A 12,592-nucleotide genomic window follows, 5' to 3' on the forward strand; every position below is an offset into this window, starting at 1 on the left:
ACAGCGAGAGGGGGAACACAAGCAGGGAGAGTGGGAGAAGGAGAAGCAGGCTTCCCGCCAAGCAGAGAGCCCGATGCAGGGCTTGATCCCAGGACCCTGGGACCATGACCTGAGCTGAAGGCAGATGCTTAACAACTGAGCCACCCAGGTGCCCCATCTGTGGCTGCTTTTGTAATACAGTGGCAGAGCTGAGAAGTTTTGACAATAGACCAGCAAGACATAAATTATTTACTAATTATTCCTTTATGGGAAAGTTTGCTGACCCCTCATTTAGAAGGATAAATTGGGAGTAGGAAACAAATGAAATTTGAAGTTGAATTTCAAAACCTGAATGAATGATGGCTTTTTTTTTTTTGCTTTTGAATTGTTTTAAATATTCTTCAAATTATACTTTTTTTTTTTTTTTTAAGATTTTATTTATTTTTTGACAGAGTGAGAGAGGGAACACAAGCAGGGGGAGTGGGAGAAGGAGAAGCAGGCTTCCCGCCGAGCAGGGAGCCCAATGTGGGGCTCGATCTCAGGATCCTGGGATCATGACCTGAGCCGAAGGCAGACGCTTAACGACTGAGCCACCCAGGCGCCCCTGTAGAACTTAATTAAACCATGTGATGCCGATTTTTATTCATTCCAAACTGATATTTTAACATGCTTTATCTCTCACGTTAGCTAATTGACTTTAGTACAGAGCCAGTGAAATTACAGCCCATTTGCCTAGTCCTAAGCTTCAGGCTAGTTTCTAGATGAATTTCACCAAAAGAAAACTGAGGGGGTGTCTGGCTGACTCAGTCTGTAGAGCATGTGACTCTTGATCTTGGGGTCATGCGTTTCAGCCCCATATTGGGAGTAGGGATTACTTTAAAAAGTAAAATCTTAGGGGTGCCTGGGTGGCTCAGTCGGTTAAATGTCGGACTCTTGATTTCGCCTCAGGTCATGATCGTGGGTTGTGAGATCAAGCCCTGCATTGGGCTCTGTGCTGGGCATGGAACCTGCTTAAGATTCTCTCTCTCTGGGGCACCTGGGTGGCTCAGTGGGTTAAGCGTCTGCCTTCAGCTCAGGTCATGATCCCAAGGTCCTGGGATCGAGTGCTGCATTGGGCTCCCTGCTCAGCAGGGAGCCTGCTTCTCCCTCTCACTCTACCTGCAGCTCACCCTGCTTGAGCCCTCTCTGTCAAATAAATAAAATCTTTAAAAAAAGGGGGGGGCGCCTGGGTGGCTCAGTTGGTTAAGCGACTGCCTTCGGCTCAGGTCATGATCCTGGAGTCCCGGGATTGAGTCCCGCATCGGGCTCCCTGCTCGGCGGGGAGTCTGCTTCTCCCTCTGACCCTCCTCCCTTTCATGCTCTCTGTATCTCATTCTCTCTGTCTCAAATAAATAAATAAAATCTTTAAAAAAAAAAGGGGGGGGGGCGCCTGGGTGGCTCAGATGGTAAGTGTCAGCCTTCGGCTCAGGTCATGATCCCAACATCCTGGGATCAAGCCTTGCATTGGGCTCCCTGCTCGGCAGGGAGCCTGCTTCTCCCTCTCCCTCTAACGTTCCCCCTGCTTGTGCTCTCTCACCCTCTCTGTCAAATAAATAAATAAAATCTTTAAAAAAAAAAAATTCTCTCTCCCTCTTCATCTGTCCCCCCAGGCCCGCGCTCTATCTCTCAAAATAATAAATGAATGAATAAAATAAATCTTAAAAAAAAAACTGTTTATAAACTCATGATAATGTTGGCTTGTATATAATGTTGGGAGCTACTTATATGGTTGTTGTGCTCCCTCTGTCACACAAACAAGTAAGAACTACAAAGTGTTATGCATCCTCAGTAAGCCAGGTACAGAATGGCTGATGACTGAAACTGATTATGATGTTTTGGGATAACCAACTGTAGGACCATCACAAAAACACCAAAAAAAAAGTCATTGTAAAAATTTTGTGTAAAAATTTTTATTTTGGAAATTTCAAATATATACAAAATTTAGTAAAAAGGGAGTATACAGACCCTCAGTGTGACCATCATCAAGTTTTAATAATTAAAAATTAAAGACCCAGGGCACCTGAGTGGCTCAATTGATTCAGTGTCCAACTCGGTTTCAGCTCAGGTCATGATCTTAGAGTTGTGAGATTGAGCCTCACATTGGGCTCCACACTTGGCGGCAGAGTCTGCTTCAGATACTCTGCCTCACCTTCTCCCTCTGCCCGCCCCCCCCCCCCCCCCCCCCCCCCCCCCCCCCGCTTGCTTTCTCGATCTCTGTCTCTCAAATAAATAAATAAAATATTTTTAAAAAATGATCTATAGATAAAATTTAATCCCTAACAAAATCATAGGGATTTGTAGAAATTGACAAACTTATCCTAAAATCTATGTGGAAGCATGAAAGCCAAAATAATACAAAACAATTTTGAGGAAGAAAAACGAAATAAGAAAAACAACTTGGCTGGGTCAGTTGGTAGAACATGTGATTTTTGATCTCAGGGTCCTGAGTTCAAGCCCCATGTTGGGTGTAGAGCTTACTTAGAAAAAAAGAAAAGAAAAAGTAAGAAGACTTACACTACTTGATTTGAAAACTTACTATAAAACTAAAGAAATCCAAACCGAGGGGCGCCTGGATGGCACAGATGGTTAAGTGTTTGACTCTGTTTTCAGCTCATGTCGTGGTCTTGGGGTAGTGGATCGAGCCCCTCGGTGAACCCCGCACTCAGTTGGAGTCTGCTTCAGATTCTCTCTTCCTCTGCTTAACCAACTGAGCCACCCGGGCACCCCTGTATCTGTAGATCAATTTGGAGAGATGTGCAATCATAACAATATTTTAACCCAGGAACATGGTATATTTGTTTTCCTTGATTTCTCTCAGCTGTTTTATAGTTTTCAGTGTACAGAACTTAAAATACTTTTGTTGAAATTATTCCTGGCTATGTTTTTTTTTTTTTTTTTTAAGATTTTATTTATTCATGAGAGACAGAGAGAGAGAGAGAGGGAGGAGGCAGAGGCAGAGGGAGAAGCAGGCTCCCGGCAGGGATCCAGATGTGGGGCTCCATCCCAGGACCCTGGGATCATGACCCCAGCTGAAGGCAGACACCTAACCGTCTGAGCCACGCAGGCGCCCCTGTTGTTGTGTTTTTTAAAAATATTTATTTGAGAGAGAGAGAGTGAGCACAAGCAGAAGGAAGGGGCGGAGGGAGAGGAAGAAGCAGACTCCCCACTGAGCAGGGAGCTCTACTCGGGGCTTGATCCCAGGACTTGGAGATCATGACGCTCAATTGACTGAGCCAACCAGGCGCCCCTATGTTATTTATTTATTTTTTAAAAGATTATATTTATTTATTATTTGACAGAGAGAGACACAGCGAGAGAGGGAACACAAGCAGGGGGAGGGGGAGAAGGAGAAGCAGGCTTCCCACGGAGCGGGGAGCCCGATGCGGGGCTCGATCCCAGGACCCTGAGATCATGACCTGAGCCGAAGGCAGACGCTTAACGACTGAGCCACCCAGGCGCCCCTATGTTATTGTTTTTGACAATATTGTAGATGGTATTGCTTTCTTTATTTCACTTTAGTATTGTTTGTTGCTAGTATATAGAAATACAGTCCATTTTTGTATATTGATCTTGTAACCTTGCTAAACTCACTTAGTTCTGGTAGTTTTTTGGGTAGCTTCCATAGGATTTTTTGCATATGAGATCACATTATCTATGAAAAAAGACAGTTGTTCTTTTCTTTAAACTATACACCTCGAATTTCTTTTTATTGCTGGCTGCACTGGCTAGAACCTTCAATATTTACTATTTACTAGTAAATTATTTACTAAATATTATTTATTTAGTATTAATTATTTACTAAACAGAAATAGTCTGAATGGACATTATTGCCTTGTTCCTGATGTTGGGGGGAAAACATTCAGTCTTCATCATTAAGTATGATGTCAGCTGTATGTTTATGGAACATAAAACATATGGCCTTTTCAGATTGAGGAAGTTCCCTTTTGTTCTTAGTTTTTTGAGAATTAAAAAAAATGAATGGGCATTGGATTTTGTAAAATGCTTTTTCTGCATTTATCGATCATATGATTTATTCTCCATTATCCTATAAATGGTTTATTCTACTTTGTTCTACAAATATGGTGTATTGCATTAATAGATTGCAATGTTAAACTAGTCTTTCATTTCTGAGATAAACCCCAGTTGGTCATGGTGTATAATTCCCTTTATATATTGCTGGATTTGGTTTGCTAATATTTCCTTAAGAATTTTTGTCACATAAATCTTTTAAAAAGATTTTATTAATTTATTTGAGAGAGAGACACAGAGAAAGCACATAAGGGGGGCAGGGGTAAAGGGAGAGGGAGAAGCAGGCTCCTCACTGAGCAGGGAGCCAGATGCGGGGCTCGATCCCAGGACCCTGGGATCATGACCTGAGCTAAAGGCAGATGCTTAACCAACTGAGCCACCCAGGTGCTCCCACATAAATGTTTGAATCAACATCAAAACAAGGCCCCCAATTGCATTCAATTGATATGTCTCTTAAACTCCTTTGGATTCCACTTCTCTTTTTTCCCCCTTGTAATTTATTTGTTGAAGCTAGGTCATTTCCCCCTAACTTTTGGTTGTTGTTGATTGTATCCACATGGTATTATTTTAAATTCTTTAACCTCCATATTTTCTGTAAACTGGAGGTCTAGAGGTGTGATGAGATTCCATTTTGATGTTTTGGTCAGTTTAGGTGGTGTTTTGTATTTCCTATTGCATCATATTAGTTTGCCCATAATAACTAGTTGTCTCTTACTGTGGTATTAAAGTTGGTCTGAGTTCAGGTGTTCTTTGCCTGATTCATCCATTTTAAAATTCCTCTTCAGCTTTTCACTTAATGAATGGTTGTGGTAGCTGTATGGTCAAGGTTCTCCAGAGAAATAGCACCAATAGAAAGATAGATGATAGATAGATAGATAGATGATAGAGAGAGAGAGAGAGAGAGATTTATTATAGGAATGGCTCATGAGATTAAGGAGGCCTAGAAATCCCATGATCTGCCATCTGCAAGCCAGAGAACTAGGAAAGTTGGTGATATAATTCAGTCTGAGTCCAAAAGCCTGAGAACTAGGGGAGCAGATGATGTAAGTCCCAGTTGAAAGGCCCAAGAATTGGAGGGCCAATGATTTAAGTCCCAGTTCAAGTCTGAAGGTCTGAGAACTAAAAGCACCAAAGTCTGAGGGCAAGAGAAGATGGATGTCCTACCTCGAGCAAAAAAGCAGACTTGCCCTACCTACACATTTTTGTTTTATTAAGACCCTCAACAGACTGGATGATGCCCACTTGCTTTGGTGAGGGCAGTCTTCTTTACTCTGTCTGCTGATTCCCATGCTAATCTCTTCCAGAAACACCCTTACAGACACGCCCAGAAATAATGTTTACTAGCTCTCTGGGCATCCTTTAGTCCAGTCAAGGTGACACATAAAATTAACCATCACATTAACCTACACATTAGTTGCTGATCTTAGTCTAGCTTCATTACTTCATTAAGGGCTGCAAAATGGCAATTTTTAATTCTCTTGTTTCTTTATCAATTAGCTCATATATTTCTATACAGAAAAGCTTTCCTTCATCAAATAATTGGTGACCCTGATATAAACTTTGTGCAGGAAAGGCACATAAATGCCTGATTCTTTCCATTTCCTACCAGTTTTCAGAATGCGTTGGTTCTCTAGCATCTTTCAAAGGTAATTAATTAGTTAAAAATTTTTTAATGTATGTGATATATCTCTCTCTATTGAAATTACTCAATTTTAACATATGTGATGTATCTCTATCTATTGAACTCATTCAATTTCATGCTCAAACTGTTCCATCTTTGGCTGGTGGAAGCCAGTTTGGCTCCTCATTCATTTTGACATAACCCTAGTGTTCTTTGTCAGCTTCCTTGTGTTTTGGTATGACAGGATGTCCTAGACTCACAAAAAGCTCTTTTGATTTAGCAAGGCACTTGAGGGAAGACCTGTGCTCTGCCTTGAATTTTAGGGTGTATGGGTTTTAGGAGAATTTGCTTCATTTTCTGGAATTGCTATTTTACAAAATATCTAGCTGCTTGAAAGAATCCTTACAATGACTCTATTATGTTAATTTTTTTTTTTTTTGGCAACAAAGAATATTTAAAGAAAGATGGGATAAAGAAAGCAAAGGACACAAAAAAGCACTAGTTTGAAGTGCTATATCCGGCCAGAGATTTGTCCCTAGTAAACTTCTGATTCCAGGGTATCCCTTTGAGCAGACTTCACAAGTGTGAGATATTGCCAAACGCATTCCTTTTCAAATTACAGTCCTTCTGCACACAGCCGTCTTACGTGTAACCACTTTCCTGCCTGATAAAGCATCCTCTAAACTTTTTTCTCTCTCCTCCTTGCCCTTGCCTAGGCAGCCCACAGCAGCTTTCCAGCTTTCCAATGAGAGCAGAAGCATTTGGATCAAGATTGGTTCTTTTCTTGGCATTTGACAAAGTAGTATTTTTGTTACGTTGTGCTTCCATGAAGCTAGATATTGTTGATTCAGCCTTTGTGATATGTTTGAACCCTGATTTCCTATAGTTCTATTGGGTCCTGGTCAAGTGTCCAGGGCACTCACTGCCTATTTCAGTTGTCTGTTTGGTTCCTCTTCTTAATTTGGTGTTTATAATACATGCTATTTTTCTATGTTTGTAGCAAGACATGTGGGATGTAGAGAGGGACGTGCACAATCCCTCACTGCTGTCCGACCTCTGTCAAGTTGTTGCTTCATCTTTCCAAGCCTCAGAAATGAGGCTGTCATGAGAAGTAAATGAGAATAATGCATCTGGGCAATTTGACAGACTGACAGAGTCTGGCTTGGGGTTCAAATTCAAGCTCTGCCATTTAATGTGGGACCTTAGGCAAATTATTTATTCTTATTTTCTTCATTCAAAAAACGTGTATAATATCTATGCCAGGAATATTACATGAATTAGATGGGATATCTAACTAAACTAAAATACTTAATCCAGAATTTGGCATATTTTATTATTTATTTGTTTATTTAATCTGTTTGTTTAAATTTTTAAATTAAACTCTATGCCCAATATGGGCTCAAACTCACAACCCTGACATCGAGAGTCTCATGCTCCTCCAACTGAGCCAGCAAGGCACCCCAGCACTTGGCATATTTTAGTATAATAATTTTAATTTTGTTTTTATACATCCAAAAACATCTTTCAACATGCAAAGTTCTTAATAAAATGGTAGATGCTGAATTTTTAAAAAAGATTTATTTACTTGAGAGAGAGAGAGCATGGGGGGTAGGGGCAGAGGGAGAGGGAGAAGCAGACTACCCACTGATCAGGGGGAGGGGCGGTGGCACATGGGCTCGATCCTAAGACCCTGAGATCACCACCTAAGCCAAAGGCAGACACTTAAACAACTGAGCCACCCAGGAGCCCCTAGATGCTGAATGTTTTGATTTGCAAAATTTGCCCATTCCTTTGGGCATATGGGTATCTGTATCAGCAGAACACCAAACAACAATATCACAAGATATTCCTTTCAACTTCAAATTATTTGAAGGTTATCTGGATTGGGGATGGAGCAGAGAAAGAAGAGGAACATCAGTTGCACAGTTATTTTTACTTGGGAGGCTTGGCTATAAAGGTATTGCCAAACCTTAAATGATTTTATCTTTCTTCTCAAGAGTTGCAGGGGTGCCTGGCTGGCTCATTTGGTAAAGCATGCTACTCTTGATCCCCAGGTTGTGAGTTTGAGCCCCACACTGGGTGTAGAGATTACTTAAAAAAAAAAAAAAAAAGAATAGCCTGTGCTCTTTTTATTTATTTAATTTTATTTCTTGTTTTTTATTTGTATTAATTTGCATGGGCTGCTTTTTTAAAAAGATTTTATTTTTATTTTATTTTTTTCATTTTTATTTTTTATTTATTTGACAGAGACAGTGAGAGAGGGAACAGAAGCAGAGGTTGCTGGAGACAAAGAAGCAGGCTCTCCACTGAGCAGGGAGCCCGATGCGGGGCTCGATCCCAGGACCCTGGGATCATGACCTGAGCCAAAGGCAGATTCTTAACAACTGAGCCACCCAGGTACCCCTTATTTTTATGTTAGAGAGAGAGTATGAGCAGGGGAAGAACAGAGGGAGATAATCTCCAGTAGACTCCACAGTGAACACAGAGCCTGACGTGGAGCTTGATCCCAGCTGAGATCATGACCTAAGCCAAAACCAAGAGTTGGTCACTGAACTGACTGAGTCACTCAGGCGCCCCTGCATGGGCTGCTTTTATTTATTTATTTATTTATTTATTTTTTAAAAGATTTTATTTATTTATTTATTAGAGAGCGAGCGATAGAGAAACAGCATGAGAGAGGAGAGGGTCAGAGGGAGAAGCAGGCTCTCCGCTGAGCCGGGAGCCCGATGTGGGACTCGATCCCAGGACCCTGGGATCATGACCTGAGCCGAAGGCAGTCGCTTAACCAACTGAGCCACTCAGGTGTCCCATGGGCTGCTTTTAAAACAAAAGATAGAGGGGCGCCTGGGTGGCTCAGTTGTTAAGTGTCTGCCTTCAGCTCAGGTCATGATCCCAGGGTCCTGGAATCGAGCCCCGCATTGCGCTCCTTGCTCTGCGGGAAGCCTCTTTTCCCTCTCTCACTCCCCCTGCTTGTGTTCCCTCTCTTGCTGTGTCTCTCTCTGTCAAATAAATAAATAAATGAATGAATAAGACAAAAGATATATGGCCTATTGGCCTTTCTTTTTATAGTAATCATTTTGATGCCAGTTTTAATATTATGAAGGCAGGATTAGTCAATCAGTTTCTCCAAATACTACTTAGGATACACTATAAAACATAGTAAGGTGAATCACAATTTAAGGATTTCTTTATTGCTTGAGGATTTGGTATTTCCTAAATAGAACTTCACAAATCTGTTGTAAGGTCAAGTACTTCTCAAAATCAGATTCAATGAATTGAAAAGAGAAGGAGGAACATATTAGATAAGTAGGTAATTGACCATTAGGTAATGGCTTGGATAGGTATTTTTTATGTTATTTTCATACTATTTATAACACAGCATTTTTTTCAGTTATTTTTTTAAAAGTTTTTATTAACACAGGATTATTTATAACATCTTTAGTGTTAATACTATAGGAATCCAGGTACTATTACTCACTTGTGGTAAGCCAGCCTCCAATATGGCTCCTAATGATCCTCACCTCCTGGTATTTATGTCCTTGTATAGTCTACTCCTACATTATACGTGGTGACATGTGTCACTAATGGGGTATTGCAGAAACGATGGTGTGTGATTTCTGAGGCTAGGACATAAAAGACATTGCAGCTTTAGGGCTGCTCTCTTATGTCACTTGGTCTGAGGAAAGCCATCTGTCAGGTCATGAGAACATACAAACAGTCCTATAGAGAGACCCACGTGGTTAAGAACTGAGCCCTCCTGCCATCAGTCACCATCAACTTGCCATCTGGGAAGCTTATCTTCCATTCCCAGTCAAGTATTCAAATGACTGTAGCACTAGCCATGCTATTGAATGTAACCTCATGAGAGATTCTCAGCCACTGCTACCCAGCTAAGCCAGGGATATTGCAATGCCCGGTTTGCTAACCCATATAAATGGTGTGAGATAATAAATGATTATTACTGTTTTAAGAACCCAGTTTTATGTAATTTGTTATGTAGCAATAGATAACTAATACACTGATTATAAATAATTACGAGGTTGTATGAAGTACTCTTCTACCTAAGGAATGGCCAACTCATGAAAGTTCCATTTCAAGATAATGTTAAGACTCGACTATGCTCATGAATCACTCTTCTGTACACCTGAAACTAATAGAACACTGTAAGTTAACTATACTGGAATTAAAAAAAAAACAGTAAAAAATTTAAAAACCGGTAAAAACAAGACTCAACTAGGCTCATAAAGATATTAGCAACTCTCATTATCTTCGGTTAACTTGCCCCTGGTCTATACATCACTCAAGCGTGGCAAAACACTAACTCCGGGCTAATTTTGGCTACCATTTACTCCTGGGCTGCTAAATGCTAAATGGAGAAAAACACCTGGGCCGTTTGCCACTATAAATTCTTGCTTTCCAACCACAGCTTGATCCCCAATGCTACCAGGAAGTTCTTTTGTATCCTTAGTCAGCTCTCATGGCACTCCTCATTTAGGTATTTCAGATTTCCTTTCTCTGCTCTTAAGATACTTAGATACCACCACAGGCTCTCTCTCAGCCTACCACCTTCCTGACAGAGAAAATAGCTTATCTGCCTTCACCCTTTCCTCCTATTACAAAGGAGGCAGTATTCCTCTTACTGTTTCAGGTTTATCCCTCTCCAGATCCCCTTCTCTATTTCCTTCTCAGAATTTTTCCTCTCTCCTAGATCTTCAACCTCTCCCAACAGGAACCTTCTCATTAGTTGCATATAATCAATTTATTTAAATCTCATATTTATTTACAAGAGCCATTACAGAAGTATTGATTAACAGTGTGCTAGCATTTGAAATGAGTTACTGATTGTATACCAGAGTATAAAATGTCTTGAATTCAGATTGGTATTCTAGCCTTAGCTCTGTCAGAAACTCCCTCTGTGATACCAAACCATTTTTTTTTCTGAGCTTTAGTTTTCTCGTAAGTCAAATTGGAATGATTTCTTTGGGAGAAAACCATCTGAGTGAAAACATAAATGCCAAGGGCTTATTACTCAGATTAGAAATGCAGAGCTCTCCTATTATGATTGAGGTTCATACTTACGAGTATATGAGGTAGCACCTCATATATATCAAACGAAAGCAAGATTTCAATTAGGAATGAAATTTAGGATACATGCCCTGAGTAGGTAAAGTTGGGAAAGAGCCTGTGGATTTTTGTTACGGTTTTCTTAACTACTATACATTACTCTGATCTGCCCTGTGAGGACGGAACTCTCTCGGGAGGAAACTGAATTATTAAAGGAGCTCAGTTTAATCAGTCTGTTATAACTGCACAGAATATTCAGTATTGATTAAATAATAATGAGTGCAGTGGGTCAACTTAAGTCCATCAAAATATAACATTAAAATCATAAAGATGAGAAAGAAACTTGGCAGAATAAGTATATGGATATATGCCCAAAGTACTGATTTATTAAATTAATTCACAGTCTCTTCAGATTAAAAGTTATTTTTTTTTCAGATTAAGTTATTAAATTACAAAATAAAATGATCCAGTCATCTATTCTAAAATAAAATTACCCTAAACTTAATGACTTATAATAACAATAATTTTTAAGTCTCTGTATTCGTGGATCAGGGCATTTGTGGCTGTGGTCTCTCAGGCAGGAGTAGTCCAGTGATAGTCGAAGGCGAAACAGAGTGGGACTGGATCAGTGAGTGATGGTGGGCACTTCTCTTCAGGTAGTGTCTGGGCTTCTCTCAGCAAGCTGCTTTGAACTTCCTCAGAACATGGCAGCTTTAGACAGTCCAACTACTTACTTTGTGGCTCAGAGCTCCAGGGAAAATCTTCCAGTGCAGAAAGGTAAGGCTGTGTAGCCTCAGAAATTATACAGGATGGCTTCATGCAGTATTACATTCTGTTGGTTGCTTGTGAATCACAGGCCCACCCAGATTCAAGGGAAGGGGAATTTGATTCTACCTATTGATGGGGCAGGGGCAAAATTACTTTGTAGAACAGCATGTGGGAGGAGGGATATGATTGTGGCAGTCTTTGGAAAATATACTTAGCTACAGTGATCTAAAAGAATGTAAATACTTATTTTTTCATGAGAGAGAGAGACAGAGAAACACCATGAAAGAAAAGCTCTCATGATTCATCAGATTAAAAACAAATTAGGCAAACCGATCAAGGGGGACAAACTAAACACCTGCCAAGCAGTGTGTAGTTAGTTATGCATAACAGTTCCAATTATTATCAAATTATTATCATTCATACAAATGAACGATCCCAGGCCAAATGGTGTTGGTACACAGAGTTCATTTCAGCCAAAAGAAGATGATATCAACGTTTTTCCCTCAGAAACGAAAGTAAAATAGAAGTTTCAAGACAAACCTGAAGGCAATTTTCTTGCTGAAAATAAGTGCAGGTGCCACCTGGTGGTGAGACAGTCAAATGTGCATTCTGTCCTGTTGACAGCATTTCCTGAGTTGTCATTTGAGTGTATACACAGTATTTAAGGAAAGACAACAATTCTAACATCTGCGAGAGTATTTGTCCAAACAAACAGCCAAAGCACAAACACAGCGAGGGAAAGGACTTAATAAAAAGGAAGTAGTAAGAAGGGAATCCACTTCGGAGTGTCGGGACAAATCAAATCACTCTCCTTTTTATAAATCCGAAACCCTCTTAATTCTCTGTCCTTTTGGCTTTTATGCACCTTCAAATTAGGTATGAAGGGTGTGGGAGAGAATAAGTTAAAGAAGATAAGGTTTGGGGCGCCTGGCTTGCTCACTTGGTAGAGCATGCTGCTCAATTTCGGGGTGGTGAGTTTTACTTAAAAAAAAGGAAAGAAAGAAAAAAAAAAGAAAGGTTTGCTATTACTGGGTAGGGGGCAAGGGAGGTAGTTCAGCAAAATGATGATTGTAGTGATCCGCTCTAGAAATG

Source organism: Mirounga leonina, unplaced genomic scaffold, assembly GCF_011800145.1.
Source record: "Mirounga leonina isolate KUSES-001 unplaced genomic scaffold, KU_Mleo_1.0 Mir_168, whole genome shotgun sequence".
Classification (NCBI taxonomy): domain Eukaryota; kingdom Metazoa; phylum Chordata; class Mammalia; order Carnivora; family Phocidae; genus Mirounga; species Mirounga leonina.